The 18,349-nt window shown below is 37.2% G+C and overlaps 1 long non-coding RNA gene and 1 pseudogene across 1 annotated transcript in view; one reads left to right on the top strand and one right to left on the bottom strand.

The window, feature by feature from the left end:
- The window catches only part of LOC115287656, a 321,244-nt gene that overhangs the window by 162,728 nt on the left and 140,167 nt on the right, over nt 1-18,349 (bottom strand). The gene's annotated exons all lie outside the window — the stretch shown is intronic.
- LOC115287655 lies at nt 14,845-15,320 on the top strand (annotated as a pseudogene).

The following is an 18,349-nucleotide window of genomic DNA, read 5'->3' on the forward strand; positions in this document are numbered from 1 at the left end:
ATATCCTATTTACTGGGCTTTTCTCCACCTATTTCCCTTTATCATGTCCTCAGATTTCTAGCTGGAAAACAGGCTTTTAAATTCCTTGTCTAGAGATTTTTTAATTTTTAAAAGTGATTATTCATTTTGAGAGAAAGAGAATGTGTGCTAGTGCTAGTAGGGTAGGGTAGAAAGGGAGAGGGAAAGAGAGAAAATCCCAAGCAGGCTCTCAGGGCTTGAACTCACAAAGTTCTGCTCATGACCTGAGCAGAAATCAAGAATCAGATGTTCAACTGACTGAGCCATCCAAGACACCCTAGGGATTCCTTTTTTTTTGAGTTTCTTTATTTATTTTTGAAAGAGAGAAAGACAAAAAGAGAATCCCAAGCAGATCCCGCACTGTCAGTGTGGCTGGGGCTCAGTCCCAAATACTGTGAGATCATAACCTGACCCCAAATCAAGAATCAGATGCTTCACCCACTGAGCCACCCAGGTACCTCTGGTCTAGAAATTCCTAAGCCATTTCCTTCACTCCCAGAAGACATTCTTCTGGGTGATTGGGAGGAGAGGACCGGGGGGTGGGGAGTGAAGAGGAAGGAGAGATTCCCTAGGACATGAACACTGGCTAGAAAGAACTGTGTAGGTCATGTGTGTGTGTGTGTGTGTGTGTGTATGTGTGTGTGTGTGTGTGTGTAAGGATATCCTGCAGTCAGAAGTCACATACATATGATACTACTATGTGAAGATAGTAACCATCACCCACCAATGTCCAGGAAAAAAACAGGAATCAATACTCCAGAAAATTAAAGCACTTGTATTGAAATGGTTTGCTCTTCTACTAGTCTGCATTGAGATTTTTAAGTATTATTTTCTTTTTTAATAAAAAAAGAAACATGTTCACAAAACAAAGATAATAACCTCTTTTAGCTCTGTTCTTCAAAATGGTGGTGATTAGAAGTAGGCCAGTTGGAGCCACATAATTTAGGTGCTTCAAGCTGTTTTTCTCCAATTACTGCAAGAATCCCTCTCCACACCATTATATGGTAATTTTAAATATACCCACACATGCTAAAGCATTCCTTGAAGTGCAATGCTATATGTAAAGTAATGCTAAACACCACAATAAAAAAGCCAGATGTGTGCTAAAATACAAGGTGAAAATTAATAAGAAAGAACCCTCAGAGTAACATTTTAACATATTCAATATTATGCAACTGTGCAAACTTATCAAACTTGTAGTTTCTCTCTACATATATAACTGGAAAGCTCTAATTTGGGATATGTCTCTTAAAATAACTTTTTCAAGTATTCCAGTCTTTGAGAAATTCCAGTAACTGAAAATATTAATTGTATGCTAAGTGAGGAAAGCACTTATGAAGAAAAACAATCTGAAATCCATTCTAAAGCAATGCTGGAACACCTGGGTGGCTTGGTCAGTTAAGCATTCGACTCTTGATTTCAGCTCAGGTCATGATCCCAGTCATGAGATCAAGCCCTGCATCAGATTCTGTGCAGGCTATGGACCCTCTTAAGATTCTCTCTCTCCCTCCACTCTAAAAATTAAGACATAAAAATATTTAAGGCAATGCTGTAATTTGGTTGAACTATATCCCTTGTTAAGTCACTTTCTTTTTTTTTTTATGTTTTGTTTATTTTTGAGAGAGAGACAGCGTGAGCAAGGGAGGGTCAGAGAGAGAGGGAGACACAGAATCTGAAGACAGGCTCCAGGCTCTGAGCTAGACGTCAGCACAGAGCCCAAAGTGGGGCTCGAACCCATAAACTGTGAGATCATGACCTGAGCCGAAGTCAGATGCTTAACCTACAGGCACCCCTGTTTAGTCACTTTCAAAATGAACATTTAAGAGGAATAAACTGTTTTGCTAAAATTTCTTTTGCAAACCAGTAAGTAACTACTGTTACATAAAGCTTTCTAAATCTGCCTCATTATATCCTCCCTATATGCATATTTAATGAAGAACGCAAAGTAATTGCTAACTCTGTAGTAAGTATTGGCGTATACAAACCTATTTATTTTTGTTTAAAAACCACACAGTTGTCCCTTTGAGAGCCTTCAGGAGGTAGGTATATGACTCACCAATGCAGGAAGTTCCCAGCGTTTATAGCTTACACATGTAATTTTTTTCACAACTTGTTCTTTACATTTGGGAGTGAATGGCTTAATTTAGAAATGCTATGTCTTGTTACTGAAAAATAACACTACACTCTGTAGTCTAAAGATTTCTTTTATATTCAGCAAATTTCTGAAACCCAGAGTGTAAACATGAATGTAAAAAAATTCCATCAGCCAAATATTGCATCTTTTAAGTGGCTTTAAAAAATAAACTTTCAGGGAAATTGTAGATATTTTTGTCTTCCAGCTTAGACCTACATTACTCTTCATCAGAACTAGGAAGTTTTGCTTTGAATTAACACAAATTATGTCCTGGGAAGCTAACAAGATATATGCTAGAATAACCATAAATAATGAGACAGATTTTCTCTACCACAAATGGAAACGTTGGCATTCTATTCATTTTCTTACATGGCAAATAATAATATTTTCACTGGATAATTCAGGGTGGTGGGCAAGGACATGAAAAAAGGACAGACAGCATTGGAAGAAGGGAGAATTGTGTCCAGGCCATATTTTTCCATCAGGCACTAATTCACTCTGAACCTTGGTCTTCCCACCTGTGGAATGGACATTATAATGAGTACCATTCATTTGATGTGAGGATTGAGTAACATTATGTCTGGAAAGCACATAGTCCAGTATTCCACGTGGGAGTCTCTGATGGCATTCATATTACTGTGATCATTGCTAAGAGGTCAATATAAATTGTGGCTCATGTCTGTGCTCTGCCAAACTCCCTCAATTCCCTTTAGATTTTCCTGGAGCTGATGTTTTAACTTCCAAAAGCCACACCTGTGACACTTCATCAGAAGGCTAGGCTACCCTCAGGCTGCCAAAGCCTACTTTCCCTCCCTAGACAGAGAACAGAAAGAACCTGGAGATTTATGTCGTCCAGGTACTGCCTGTGGCCAGTGTGGGTATAAATACACCAGTTCCCAAGACCTGGGACAGGGCAAGCTGAGGTGTGACCCACAGGCCTCCTGAGTTTCTTAATGGGACTGAGTCAAAGTTAACCTCCCTAGAACTTGGCTTAATATTGCAACCTTCCCTGGCCTCCTCTCCTGTCCAGGCTATGCACCACTTCCATTTTTTCTTGGGGGCATTTCTCAGTAAACCACTTTTCTACAGATTCTCATCTGAGGGTCTACTTCTGGGCAATTCTGATCTAAAGTCGTGATGAAGAAAGAGACATAAGGGGAGAGGATGAAGGTGAATATCATGGTTAATTTTATCTGTCAACTTTATTGGTTGACAAAGTACATAGATATTTGGTTAAACATTATTTCTACATGTGTCTGTGAGGATATTTCTAATTTTTGGAGATAAATATATGAATCTGTAAACTAAGTAGAGTGGAGTGTCCTTCCCAGTGTGAGGCCTCATCTAATTTGAAGACCTGAAAAGAACAAATAGCTAAGTAGGGCAGAATTCACTCTCTCCACCTGATGGTCTTCAAGTTGGGACACTAGCCTTCTGCCTTTGGACTTGGATTAGAATTTACACCATTGGCTCTCCTAGTTCTCAGGCCTTTGGCCTGTAGATCTTGGGACTTCTCCACCTCCATAATTGCATTACTCAATTCTTTATAAGATAGGTAGATAGATAGATAGATAGATAGATCGATCGATCACTCCTATTGGTTCAATTTCTTGCAGAGCCCTAATACAGAGAAAGATTCATAAGTAAAGAAGTTCCTAACATCCTTTCTTCCTTTGACTTTGAGTAAGAATGGGGATAGGGGGGCAAAATAAGCCTGACTAGAGTTTCTGTAGTAGCTGATGGAGTCAAGACCAGTGCTTCTCTCTCTCTAAGGAATATATGGGGGCACAAAAAATGTGAATCAGAAGACACTTCTTCCCTATTGGATTTCCAATGTATACAGTTGCTGTTGAGAGACAACATTTCTCTGTACTAGTCTAAAATCCTGCTGCTATGAGCTTTCTTAAGGTCAGTGGCTTAAGGTAAGGGGCCACCTGTGAATCCCCAGTGCTTATTGAATATTTGATGCACACGATAGTAGCCAAGTAAATCAATAGAGCAAACTTTATAGAATTATCCCATAAATGCCATATTTTGAGCATCATCTTTCATAACATGTGTCTTTAAGAGAAATGACATAGCATGATGTGAAGAACAGAACCAAGAGTCAGGATCCCTGACTCCTGACCATTGTGTTGTCACTATGTACTTACCTGACTTGGGACAAGTTGCTGTCTTTTTGAACATCAATCCGTTAAAATTTTAAATGTTTGAATTTTGAACATTCCATTAGCTTTTTCAATGTTTATTTATTTAGAGAGAGAGAGAGATAATGGGAAAGAGCACGAGTCAGGGGTGGTAGAAAGAGAGGGAGAAAGAGAATCCCAAGCAGACTCCATGCTGTCAGAGCAGAGCCAGATGCAGGGCTGGATCTCACAAACTGAGTCATGACCTGAGCCAAAATCAAAAGTCAGTGGCTTAACCAACTGAGCCATGCAGGTGCCTCTGAATGTTCTACTGGCTTTAACATTATAGTTTGCTACTTGAAAAAGTTAGGCTGGGAGAAATTTTTAAAACCATGATGTTTATATTTAAACAATGTGTAAAATTCAGAGTGATGACTAGAGACCAATCCTGCAACCTAGGGTATGTAGAATTTTGTGGCTCCCTTTAAGATTACAAGATTATAAAGTCAAACCTGCTACAAAAGTGTATATTATTTTAAATGAGAAAAAAAGTCAAAACAAATTACAAAATTCAAAAGCTAATAAGTGGTACAAATAAAATTTACAAAATTATCCTAAATTTGTTGACTGTGTACCTATTTTTTTTTTTTGAGAGAGAGTGAACACTTGTAGTGGGTAGGCACAGAGGGAAAGGGAGAATCTTAAGCAGGCTCCACAACCAGACCAAAGCTCAGTCTCATAATTGTGAGATCGTGACATGAGCCAAAATCAAACTTAACCAACTGAGCCATCCACGTGCCCCTTGGCTAGGTGCTGTTTGATTGCCTTTCCACGTGATGATAATTTACAGTGTAATATAGAGAACAGGAAGATATTTAGTCTTGCTTTTGTATGACTGAAAAGTTATCTTTTATTGATTAGAAAATATTTTAATGATTTTAACCTTGGAGGTTTTAAATTTTATTGTCATATGCTAAGGGGGCATTTGACATTTCAAAGCCTCTGCCAGTCTCCTACCTTTTCTTTTCTTTTCTTTTTTTTTCCTTTGGCTTCTGCCAACATACTTCATATCAGTTATATTTGAATGTTGTTCTGGTTAACAGTCATGAAAAATATACAAAATTAAACTGAAATTAACTCATACTTAGTAAGTCAAATCAAAATGCACTTTTAAATTTCTGCTTTACAGTAGTGAGCACTATACTTGTGTAATCAAATTCTTCTATCCTATAAACTAAGTTGATTTTATAGGGTGATTGTTTTCATCATAAAACTTTTACACATAGAATACCACAATACTCAGCCATATTCCCATAAACTGGGCTGTTGTTAACATTTTACCTTATTTACTTCACACATATATCTGTCATTTCCAGTACCAGTAACAATTTTGAATGATACTTCATCTAAAACTGCCAGACTTCCTTAGATAAAGATGAGCAAGATTCTCTAAAACATAATGTGACATTTAGATACATAAAACATGCAACTTTGCACCCAGAAGTATTCATTGTGTAATACAGCACCAGGGTTTCTGACAAGTTCTATTTTGTGCAGTTCCTCCACATAGTACACATACTGCATACTTAATCCATGGTACATTAGCCAGTATATTCCTGATAGAGGAGAGAACTTGCTTTTTGATTAGACATGCATGAGAATCACATCCTCAGTTTCCCAATTGCTCATATCCTGATTGGATGGCTATTCCCAGATTAGCTGTGGCTCCATTGATTTTGACCCATTGTTTCCTTCATTCCCCAAGTACTTCCTGCACCAGGTACTAATTCATGTTTTTTTAAGACTTCCAGTCTTGGGGACACCTGAGTGGCTCAGTCAGTTGAGCCTCTGACTTCAGCTCAGGTCATGATCTCGTGGCTCCCGAGTTTAAGCCCTGCATCCAGTTCTGTGCTGACCACTTGGAGCCTGGATCCTGTTTCAGATTCTGTGTCTCCCTCTCTCTCTGCCCCTTCCTCCCTCAAAAAATAAATAAACATTAAAAAAAAAAAAAGCTTCCAGCCATGGATAGTAAGAGTGTTCCTAGAAGTCTTTCATACCCTTGGAGAGCTAACAATAACTTTACATTGCACAGCAGTCATTGTGAGCAAACTAATTATGTTTTAAGTGCAGTCCTAAACATGTTCACAGCCATTCCAATCCCACCTGGATATGACTGTGTGTGTTTGGGGGGAGGGGTGAGGAGCAGGGGATATTGTAAGGGAGGAGAAGCCAGATTGAAATGAAATAATGGTCTTAAGAGATTATGGCTAAGATAGTTTTCCTTGACAAGTTTAAAGTAAATGACTTTAAAAGAAGCCTGTATGATTCAGAGCTGGAAGTTGTAGTGGTAAGAGCTTCATGATACATCTGTCTCTGTCTCTCCTCTCATATGTTGTTTAAAACCAAGTCCAAGACATCCAGAGCTAGGACTTGAAAAATCATCCTGTGAATCGGCTTCTGATCATGGAGGAAAATATTTTTAATTTCTGAATATAGTAAGCTGAAGTATTTAAGGATGAAATGTACTGACATCTATACTTCACTGTAAAATGACTCAACAAATCATAAATAGATATGCATGCATGGATGAAGCAAATCTTGCAACATATTAGCAATTGTTGAAGCCAGATTGTGTGTATATGAATGTCCACTGTACCATTTCTTCTACTTTTCTGTGTGCTTGAAAGGTTTTGTTTAAAGTGTTGAAAGGAGTACATGAGAGGCTCAGACTGTTAAGCATCTGACTTTTGACTTCAGTTAAAGTCGTGATCTCAGCGTTCTTGGGATTGAGCCCCATGTCGTCAGGCCCCATGTTGACAGCATGGAGTCTGCTTGAGATTCTCTCTCTCTCCCTTTCTCTCTCTCTCTCTCTGCCCCTTCCCTGCTCACTCATGCATACACACACATTCTCACTTGTTTTCAAAATAAATAAAACTTTTTTAAAATGTCTAAAAATAAGGCACCATATAACCAAAGATAAACTGAGGCACAGATAAGCCAATGGACTTGGCTAATGTCACAGCACCAGCTTCTCTTCATTCTCTATTGCTGCTTCTCCTAATGAGAGGAGCCAGGAATCTACTTAGGAGCTTTCCCATAATAAAGATCAGGTGCGCATTTGATTCATGCTGCAATGCCTCCTTTTTGACACAACAAAAATACACAGATTGTGATAACAAGATGCTACAGAGCATGATTGTTCCCATCTTCCATTCGTGAGTAAGATCTAAGCAGTGGAGGCAGCCAGGCAATGACTCTGCCACCCACTGACAAGCCTGGGAGCCGACCCAGAGCACTGTAGCTGATCTCCAAGAGTGAATTTCTTGGTTACATGTTAATTCTGGTGTTTCCTTTGTAGATGTTTAGCAGTTTTCCTTAATAGGTATATGGGGTATTCTTTCAAAGGAAGCAAATCACATGGGAAAATTCAGAGGTTACTTTCTTCAATTTAGGAAGTTTGCAACCATATGAAAATGGACAAAGAAAAAAGTAAAGAAAAGATGAGTCTATCCAACCTCAGCTGTAATCTCTATAGAATTGTATGATTTCACTTTAAAGAACCATTCTTGGCAGTTAGACAGTTCACAAATATGTATTGAGTATTTTTCTATGTCCAGAACTATCCTGGCACAAGGCTGTGACAAGGTGGACAGTGACTAAAGTAAAAATGCCAAGAGCAAAAAGTATAGGAGAAGAACACAAGAAATCATCTGTGATTGAACGCCCCAGAGCTAGGAACATAGTAAGAGTCCCAGTGGAACAACAAGCTTCAGAGCCCCCAAATGATGCATAAACACCACTCTTTTAGGAAGATGCGACTGTCAGAGCCTTAAAAATGCTTACTTTTGCTATTCTCAATTTCTTTTATAATCCCACCCCAGGACTGCTCTAGAGAAGCTGGCTCTATGCCTGCTTGCTCACCAGGTCAAATAACCAACATCAAACACTCCTCCATATTCCTGATCATTTACTGTGAGACTCACTGAATGGAAGGTCCCAGGCATTCCAACTCTTCAGGAGAGATTTCCGGCCTGGCAGAGAACTCTTCCTATAGCAAGATTCTGGCAGTGCAGCCATGAACAAAATGCAGCCACTGCCCTTACACAGCTTAAAGTTTAGTGGTCAGAGAGATATTAAACATATTTTAAAAATTATAGGTAATTGTAAACCCACCGAGCTTTGAAAAACAGAAAAAGGAGGCAGTCATGTAAATATGGGGATCTGTTTGTCTATCCAACAGATACACACAGGTACACTTTATCACAAATACACTGAGAGCCTTTCTATCAATAGTAACTTCTCTGATTACAAAGAGCAACTCTCTTGAATAATAGTACTCTCAAGTAGTTGTTAAAATAAACAAGGTGAGAATCTTGTACATCCTGTTGGGCCTCATTGAAACCCAGAAGTCACAGGATCTCAGCCTACGGTATCCCTTAACGCTATAAGGAACTGCACGTACTTTAGTTTCCAGAATAGCTCTTTCTATTTGGTTAACTTTTTGCACCCCTAGCAAAAGAGTTGCATCAGTATCAATATTACTGAACAGAGATCATGTAGTAGACATTGTCCTGTCTTACTTTGATGTGTACATAAGAGACAGAAATTAAAGCATAGAAGATTTAAGTGACTTCCCAAGTACACAGAGCCAAAATTTGAATGTGGGAGTCTAGCTCCAAAGCTCTCACTTTCAGCCATTTACTTTTCTTGCTATAGTTATTTAATGTTTCTTTTTTGGTCACTACTCATCCTCTGCTTGGATAGTATCCACCCTCTTGCTTGTTAGGTTTGCCACTGATTTTTCTCTATGTGTCTTTTTACTCCTGTTCCTACTGTTAACCTACTTTATCTCTCTATCTCAAGTTCAAACTTTAGAAAAAATTAAATTGTCCCTATCAAATAAAATTCTTACAGTAAACCACACACTCATTCTGTAGTTTGGTGTTCCTCAGTTCAGATGTCTATCTGTATTAGTTACCTACTGCTGTGTAACAAGTTACCCAAAATTGTAATGGCATAAAGTCGCTATTGATTATGCTTATGGATTTTGTGGGTTAAGATTTAGGATGAGGGAGAGTAGGGACCACTTGCCTCTGTTTCATTATGTCTGGGTCTCTCTCAGCAAACTTGAAGTCTAGGGACTGTCAGGATCTGAAGACTCATTCGTTCACTTATCTGGTGATTGATGGTAAGAGGAATCAAACAGCTGGAGACAGGAACAGCTTGGATTCCTTGGGCATCTCTCTCTATGTCTGTAAAATCTCTCTAAATTATCTCTCTGGGATGGTGGCTTCAGGGTAGCTAACTTTCATATATCCCAAGAGAAAGAGCCGCCAAGGGAACACTGTATTTTTTTTTATGACCAAGACTTAGAATTCAGGAAGCATCACTTCCCTCTTATGCTCAGATTCCTCTAAACTCAAAGGAAAGAACCTTAGACCAAGAATAGGAAAGGGACAGTGGCACTGATAAATAGGGAGATGCTCATGGAAATACTCATTTATTTGCTACTTTCTTCTGTGGCCCTCTGTGGCCTCAAAGTTATAATCTGCATGTTGTTTAGAGGCAGTGCCAGTCGGTTCAAATGCTAGATCTATGACTATCCCACTAGAAAACTGACTTATCAGAAATGACTTACTCCCCAAATGTAGTTTGCGGTCTTCTTCCAATGTAGCACCTTCAGGACCATAAAGCAAAGGAGCTATTTATTTTCAATGTGATATGAGTTTAATTGGAAAGAGAACTACATTATTGCAGATGGAGAGTATAAATGACTCTGGATGTCATTTTCTACCCCAACTCCTCATCAATGTTGTATCTTTCCCAACCTTCTAGACAAGAGTCGGAAAAGATATCTCCTTCAGTTTTGGAATAAGCAAAGAAGATGCTACAGATTCTATGCCATCCTGAGAGAAAAGAGACTCTATTCATCCTCCTATTAAAATAATCAATTTGCCTGTGTTTTACAAGTCTGATTGCAGTATTTCTTCGATTGTTACAGTCCAATTGTAAACTCCCCTATATGAAATTATGGCTATGTTTCCGATCTATAGTATGGCAAGTACTTTGTATGATAATATTTTTAGAGAATAGACAGTTATCAAGAGACCATGATTCCCTAAACACTAGAAACATTTTTGATTCTGAGGTAATACAATCAATCTTTCCCTCCTGGAGCTATTATTTGCAGTTAGATTTACAGAGGTCTTTGGTGGCTTGTTTCATTGTTGTTGCTTTCAACAAATTATCTTCACACAGAAATCATTATATAATGCTCTACTTTTTAAAGAAGATAGATTTCTCTTTGCCTTTTGATTAGAAGTGATGTATTTTCCCTCCATGTTAAATTTGAAAGCAAAAACCACTGACTCCAGATAGATAAAACATGAACAGAAGCTTCTCTTTTGGGGCATTCCCCTTGCAGATCCTTAATATCCTAAGCATAAAATTATGCAAATTCGCAAGCTCATTCTTTTTTCTCTCCAACACCTTAAGCATGCTTTTAAGGTACCCCAAAGATAATTCTCTGACAAGACCTATCAAACTGATAAGCCTCCAGCCAGATTGTCAGGGGAGAAATAGAAAAGACACAAATCACCAATACTAGGAATAAGAAAAGCAGCATCTATGCACATCCCAGCCTATTAATGGGATTATATAGATAATGAAAATTTCATGTAAATAAATTTGAAAATGTAAGTAAAATTAATAACTCCCTCTGAGGACACAAACAGCGAATCATCACTAAAGAAGAAATGCTCACCTGAAAAACCCTATATATAATAAAGATTTGAAACTATATTTTAAAAATTTCTCCACAAAGAAAACTCTAGGCTTAAATGGATTCACTGACAAATTCCATTAAAATTTACTAAAGAAATCATACCAATTCTGCACAATTCTTTCAGAAAATTAATGCACATCCTATGAAGTTAACATTACTCTGACATCAAAACTGAAAAAGATAGTATAAAAAAAGTAAACCATAGGTTAATATATTTCATAAATATAAACAAAAAAATCTGTTACAATAATAGCAAATCTAATTCAACAATATATAAAAAGGATAATATATTATGACCAAGTAAAGCATTATCTTAAAAATCCAAGACTGGTTAAACATCTAAAAATCAATCAATGAAATTCACCATATGTATAGATTAAGAGGAAAATCATATGATCATCCCAATAAATGCAGAAAAAACATTTGATAAAACTCATCATCATAAACTCACTAAACAACATACGAATAGAAAGAAACCTCCTCGGCTTCCTAAAGGGCACTTATAAATAAATTAAATTAAATTAAATTAAATTCATTAAGTTAAATTAAAAAATAGTAAAGATGGACCTCGATAGTGTCACGATAAGCAAAATAAGTCAGGCAGAGAAGGACAGATACCATATGTTTGCACTCAGGTCTAACAGGAGAACAGGAGAAACCTAATGGAGGACCAGGGGGAGGGGAAGAGGGAAAGAGAGTTGGGGAGAGAGAGGGACACAAAACTTGAGAGACTATTGAATACTGAAAATGACCTGAGGGTTGAAGGGGAGGGGGAGAGGGAAAAGAGGTGGTGGTGATGGAGGAGGGCACTTGTGGGGAAGAGCACTGGGTGTTGTATGGAAACCAATTTGACAAAAAACTATTTTTAAAAAAATAGTAAAATAAAATAAAATACCTCTCAGCTAGCATCATATTTGATGGTAAAAGACCAAACACTTGGGGCTCCTGAGGGACTCAGTTCGTTATGTGTCCTCCTGCGGCTGTCATGATTTCATGGTTCGTGGGTTTGAGCCCCACATCCAGTTCTGTGCTGACAGCTCAGAGCCTGGAGCCTCCTTTGGATTCTGCTTCTCCCTCCTATCTGCCCCTCCCCAGCTCACACTCTGTCTCTCTTTCTCTCTCTCAAAAATAAATAAGCATTGAAAAAAAAGGACTGAACACTTCTCCCCTCAGATCAGGAAGAAGACAAAATTGTCTGATTTCACAACTTCTGTTCAACATTGTATTTGATATTCAATGAGGCAAGAAAATAAAAAACCCATCTATATTGGAAATTTAAAAAATTAAACTATTTCATAGATAGAGGATCCTAGGAAACACACACACACATATACACACATCACAGACATATATACACACAAAGAACTTAGTAGAGCTAATAAACAAGTTCAACAAAGTTGCAGGATACAAGATCAATTTATAAAAATTAATTGTATTTCTATACACTGTCAATGAGCATTCTGAATATGAAGACAAGAAAACAATTCCATTTACGAACACATAACAAAGATAAAATATTTAAAAATAAATTAAACAGGGGCGCCTGGGTGGCTCAGTCGGTTGAGCGTCTGGCTTCAGCTCAGGTCATGATCTCATGATTTGTGGGTTCGAGCCCCGCATCAGGCTCTGTGCTAACAGCTGAAAGCCTGGAGCCTGCTTCTGATTCTGTGCCTCCCTCTCTTTCTGCCCCTCCCCTGCTTGCACTGTTTCTCTCTCTCAAAAATAAATAAAAGCCATAAAAAAATTAAAAATAAAAATAAACAAAGAATGAAAACTATAGTCTAAAAACTGCAAAATACTGTTGAAATAACTAAAACATTTAAAAAATATAAAGATATTCCATATTTATGGATCAGAAGACTTAATATTGTTAAAATAGGACATCCCCAAATATTCTACAGATTCAATGCAATCCTTATAAAAATCCTAGTTAATTTCTTTGTGGAAATTGACAATCTAACTGTAAGATCCATATGGTAATCAAAGGGACTTAAAATGGCCAAAGCAACTTTGTAAAAGATCAAAGTTAGAGGATGCATACTTCCCAATTTCAAAACTTACTGTAAACCTAATCAAGACTATGTAGTATTGGCATAAAGACAGACTTATGGATACATGGAATAAATTTGAGGTTCCAGAAGTGAACCCTTATATTTATATTTATGATCAATTGATTTTCAACAAGAGTTCCAAAAACAACTTAATGGGGAAAGAAAAGTCTTCAACAAATGGTGCTGCAATGACTGAATACCCCTCAAAAACTGAAGCTTGACCTCTACCTCACCCTATACTATCAAGTATCATCAAAATACACCAAAAACCTAAATTTAAAATCCAAAACTATCAAACTCTTATAAGACAACATAGGTGTGCATGTTTATGACCTTTAATTATACAATGCCTTCTTAGATAGGACACCAAAACCACAGGTGAAAAAAGCAAAAATAAAACGGACATCATCAAAATGAAAAAAAGAAATGTGTTCAAAAGACCATCAGTAAAGTGAAAAGAAAGCCCAAATATTTGCAGAAAATTTTTGTAAATCATATATTTGATGAGGCGCTTGTATCTGGAATATATAAGGAACTACTACAACAACAAAAATGAAACTAATCCAATTAAAAACTAGAGAAAGTATCTGAATAGACTCTTCTCCAAAGAAAATATACAAATGGTCAATTAAGAACATGAAAAGATGTTCAACATCATTAGCCATCAGGGAAATGCAATCAAAATCACAATGAGATATGACTGCACAACTATTAAATAGAAGAATGGAAGTATTGGTAAGAATGTGAAGAAACTGGAACTTGCAGACATTGATGGGATTGTAAAATGAGGTATATGCTTTGGGAAAAATGTGGTGGTTCCGTAAGTGGTTAAACATATAGTTATCAAACTACAGCATTTTCACTCCTATGTATATACCCAAGAAAGATGAAAATATATGTCCATGCAAAACTTGCGTATGATATTCACAGCAACATTGCTCAAAACAAGTAAAAAGTGGAAATAACCTAAAATTCTGTCAACTAATGAATAGATAAAATATGATATGTCCTTAAAATTGAATATTTCAGCAATAAAAAATGAAGTGCATTAATCCATTCTACAACATGGATAAGCTCTGAAAATATGCTAAGTGAAAGAAACCAAGAACAGAGGACTACATGTTATATTATTCCACGTATAGGAGATGGCTAGAATAGGCAAGTCTATAGAAGGTAGATTAGTGGTTTGCCTAGAGCTGGGGAGTGGGAGATTATGAGAGTTGACTAAGGGCTGGTGAGTTTCTTTGTGGGGTATTTAAAAGTTCTAAAATGGGTGCCTGGCTCAGTCAGTGGAGTGTGTGACTCTGAGCCCTAGGTTATGTATAGAGGTTACTTAAAATTAAAATCTTTTAAAAAACCATGTGACCAAAAAGTTCTACAGTTTATTACGGTGATGGTTATCTAACTCTGAATATACTGAATTGTATACTTGAAATAGGCAAATGGTACAGCATATGCAATATATTTCAATGAAGCTATTTTAAATAACTGATCTAGAGAGCCAAAGCAATTCCATCAACAAGCATATTTTTTTAAAAAGAAACCTATAAACTGATTCTGAAGTGTCTATGAAAACACAAAGGAATTAGAATGCCCAAAACCAACCCTCTAGGTGCGATCTTGGGTCCCCGTGTGTGCGCCTAATCTCAGCTGGTGCACCCGAGAACCTCCTGAGCGCCAACCGTAGTCCCCCAGAGGGTTCCATTTCTGCTCCAGCAGGATGAAAGGAAAGTTCTCATGAACCAGGAGAAACTCGCTGAACTGCAAGCACAAGTGCACACTGGTGGGAAAGGAACTGCTCGCCAAAAGAAGAACATGGTTCATAGAACAGCGACAGCACATGATAAACTTTAGTACTCCTTAAAGAAGTTAGGGGTAAACACTGTCTCTGGTATTGAAGAAGTGGATATGTTCACAAACCAAGGAGCTGTGATCCACTTTAACAACCCTCAAGTTCAGGCATCCCTGGCAGCAAACACTTTCATCATCACAGGCCACCCTGAGACAAAGCAGCTGACAGAAATGCTACCCAGTATCTTAAACCAGCTGGGTGCAGCGGTCTGACTAGTTTAAGAAGACGGGCTGAAGCTCTTCCCGCACCATCTGTGGATGGAAAGGGACCTCTGGCTACCAGAGAGGACGATGATGATGAAGTTTCCGATCTTGTAAGGAATTTTGATGAAGCTTCCAAGAATGAAGCAAACTGAACTGAGTCAACTTCTGAAGAAGATAAAACGAAGTTACTGGGAGCTGCTATTTTATATTATGACTACTATTTAAAAATTTTGTTCTAGATTTCTAATATTTTTAAGTCCAAGCCCCTTGGACACTGCAGCACATTTTAGTTTTTGCTTATACCCAATTAATTCGTTGCAGCTAATTAAGCTGAAGAAGCCTGGGAATAAAGTTTGAAGTAAGATTAATAAAGTTCTTTGCTTAGTGGGAAAAAAAAGAATACCCAAAACCATTTCGAAGAACAAAGATAATGTACTCACAGTACCTGATTTTCAGACCTGTCATACGTTAATCATTACAGAGTAGTGTATTGGAAGGGATAGACATATTGATCCGTGGAACTGGATAAAGCATCAGAAAAAAACTCTCATTTGTATGGTTAATTGATTTTGACAAAGGTGTAAAACACACTGATGAAGAAAAGATAATCTTTTCAACAAATCATGATAGAAAAATTTAATATTCCTGTTTCGTAAACACAATTTGATTGGTATCTCACACTGTATACAAAATATTTGCATAGTCATTTCACCAAAGAGGGTATACAAGGGGCAAATGAAGACATAAGATACTCAACACAATTAGAAATTAGGGGAATGCAAATTAAAACCACATTTATATACCACTTCATGCCTATTAGAGTGAGTTTTGAAAAATGGCAGTACCAGTTGCTGACAATGATGTAGAACAACCAGGACTCATACCCTGGTGGTGGAAATTCAAAATGGCATAGCCTATGTGGGGGTGTAGCTCAGGGGTAGAGCATTTGACTGCAAAGTGGCATAGCCATATAAACCTACCATATCACTCCGAAATCTCATTCTTTGGTATGTAATAAGGAAAATGAAAACCTACAGTCATGCAAAAATGTGGATGTTAATGTTTATATTGGCTTTATTATAACCCCCTCAGCTAGAAACAATCAAAATGACTTTCAACTAAGAAAGAGGCAGACAGGGGTGCCTGGCTAGCTCAGTCAGTTAAGCGTCTGACTTCTGCTCAGGTCATGATCTCAAGATTCATGAGTTCAAACCCCGGATGAGGCTCTGTGCTGACAGCTCAGAGCCTGCTTCATATTCTGTGTCTCCTTCTCTCTCTGTCCCTCCTCTGCTCACACTCTGTCTTTCTGTCTCTCAAAAATAAACATTAAAAAACTTTTTAAAAAGAAATAGGCAGACAAAGTGGTGACATAAATGGATGGAGTACTATTCAGCAGCAAAAAGGAAGGTACTACTGATATATGCCATAACATGGATGTCGCCAAGTGCACTATGCTAAGAGAAAGAATCCAGACACAAAAGGCTACATATTGTATGATTTCACTATGTGATGGTCTTGCAAAGACAAAACCACAGGGAGAGAAAACAGACCTGTGACTGCTAGAGTCTGAGACAGGTGGAGAGATTGACTACAAAGGAGAATGTGGAAAACGGGAAACAGGGTCAGAGAACCATTCTATATTTTGATTTGAGTTGTGGTTACACAACTGTGCTAAGTTTGTCAAAACTCACAGAATTGTACACTAAAAATCTGGATTTTATTCTATGTAAATTATATATTAAAATGGAAGAAAAAGAAAGCCAAGCAATTAGACATTTATGACTTAAAAGTTTTAAAATTTTTTTCTATGACCCCAATTTTATAAATTTATTTTCTATGACCTTAATTTTATATAATAAAAACATTTATGATGTTAATTCAAATTCATATTTCTGTTTTGTCTTTGACAGATTTATGATGTCACCACTATCTAAAACCAAGTCATGGAGCTCAGTGAGTTTTCATATCAGACCACAAGATAGACTTAGTGGCAGAAGGGCTTGGAGAGGATGAAGCAGTGTGGTCATCCATCCCAACACAGTGGAACATACATCTAAGATAAACAGGTAGCTGACTTCCAGCTAACTCCCCAGGTATCTCTGAGTTTAAAGAGCTGCTACTTTTTTCATTTTTACCCCTAAATATTTTTTAAATTTTTTTAATGTTATTAATTTATTTTTGAGAGATAGAGAAACAGCACAAGCAGGGGAGGGTCAGAGAGAGAGGAAGTCACAGAATCAGAAGCAGGCTCCAGGCTCTGAGCTAGCTGTCAGCACAGAGCCCAACGTGGGGCTCAAACCCACGAACCCCTAAATATTTTAAACATACTAATGAGGGTGAAATCAACAAGCTAAGAGTAGCTGAATAAATACAGGCAATGCACGTTTATTTCCTTCGACATAATTATAGTTCAACTAGTGAAGTAGATGCTTTCAGAAGACATAATCCCTGCAGGTAGAAAAGCTGGGAGGTAGAAACAATACAGAAAATGAAGATGTGCTCCTAGAATGGGTATTTTCAAGATAAAATATTGCTATTTTCAACCTTACAGGTTTTTTAATTAATATTTTTAGGCCAGAAAATAATAGAACTTTAATGAGGAAAAATAAACCTTTTTATTTCACTAAACTATACATTTAAATCTTTATCTATTTGCTGTTTTCATCTGAGGAAATCATTCAACAATAGAATTTCAAAAATGGAGGAGATCCTAGCTAAATAAAATTTTCCCTTTATATATGAAAAGTCTATGATTCAGAGAAAATAAGACAGTTGTCAAAGATTATGGAAATAGTTAATGTCAGAACTGGGACAAAATTCAGGTCTCTAGGTTTTTCAGGAGTTCCAAATTATAGTTTCAAAAACTATTACTAGCTATCTTTACAGTAAAGAAGGAAATAGGATGGGAAATGTTTAAAATGCCATTAGTATCAAACTTACAAGTTATTTTAGCAGATAATTTAAAATCCTATTTATAGAACCGATACAGATAAATGCATTGCAGTAACATATAAAATAAAGGATATGAAACATGATTAGGAGAGACAAGACATAGTTTATGTTACCCAAATTCATGGCCATTTTCCTAAACAACATTTCAGTTTTCCTTTTTCAATTTTATTGCAACAGTTTAAAATACATATGATTCATTAGAGGACACTGTGTCCAATTTTGCATTTTA

This window comes from Suricata suricatta, chromosome 3 (genome assembly GCF_006229205.1).
Source record: "Suricata suricatta isolate VVHF042 chromosome 3, meerkat_22Aug2017_6uvM2_HiC, whole genome shotgun sequence".
Lineage (NCBI taxonomy): Eukaryota > Metazoa > Chordata > Mammalia > Carnivora > Herpestidae > Suricata > Suricata suricatta.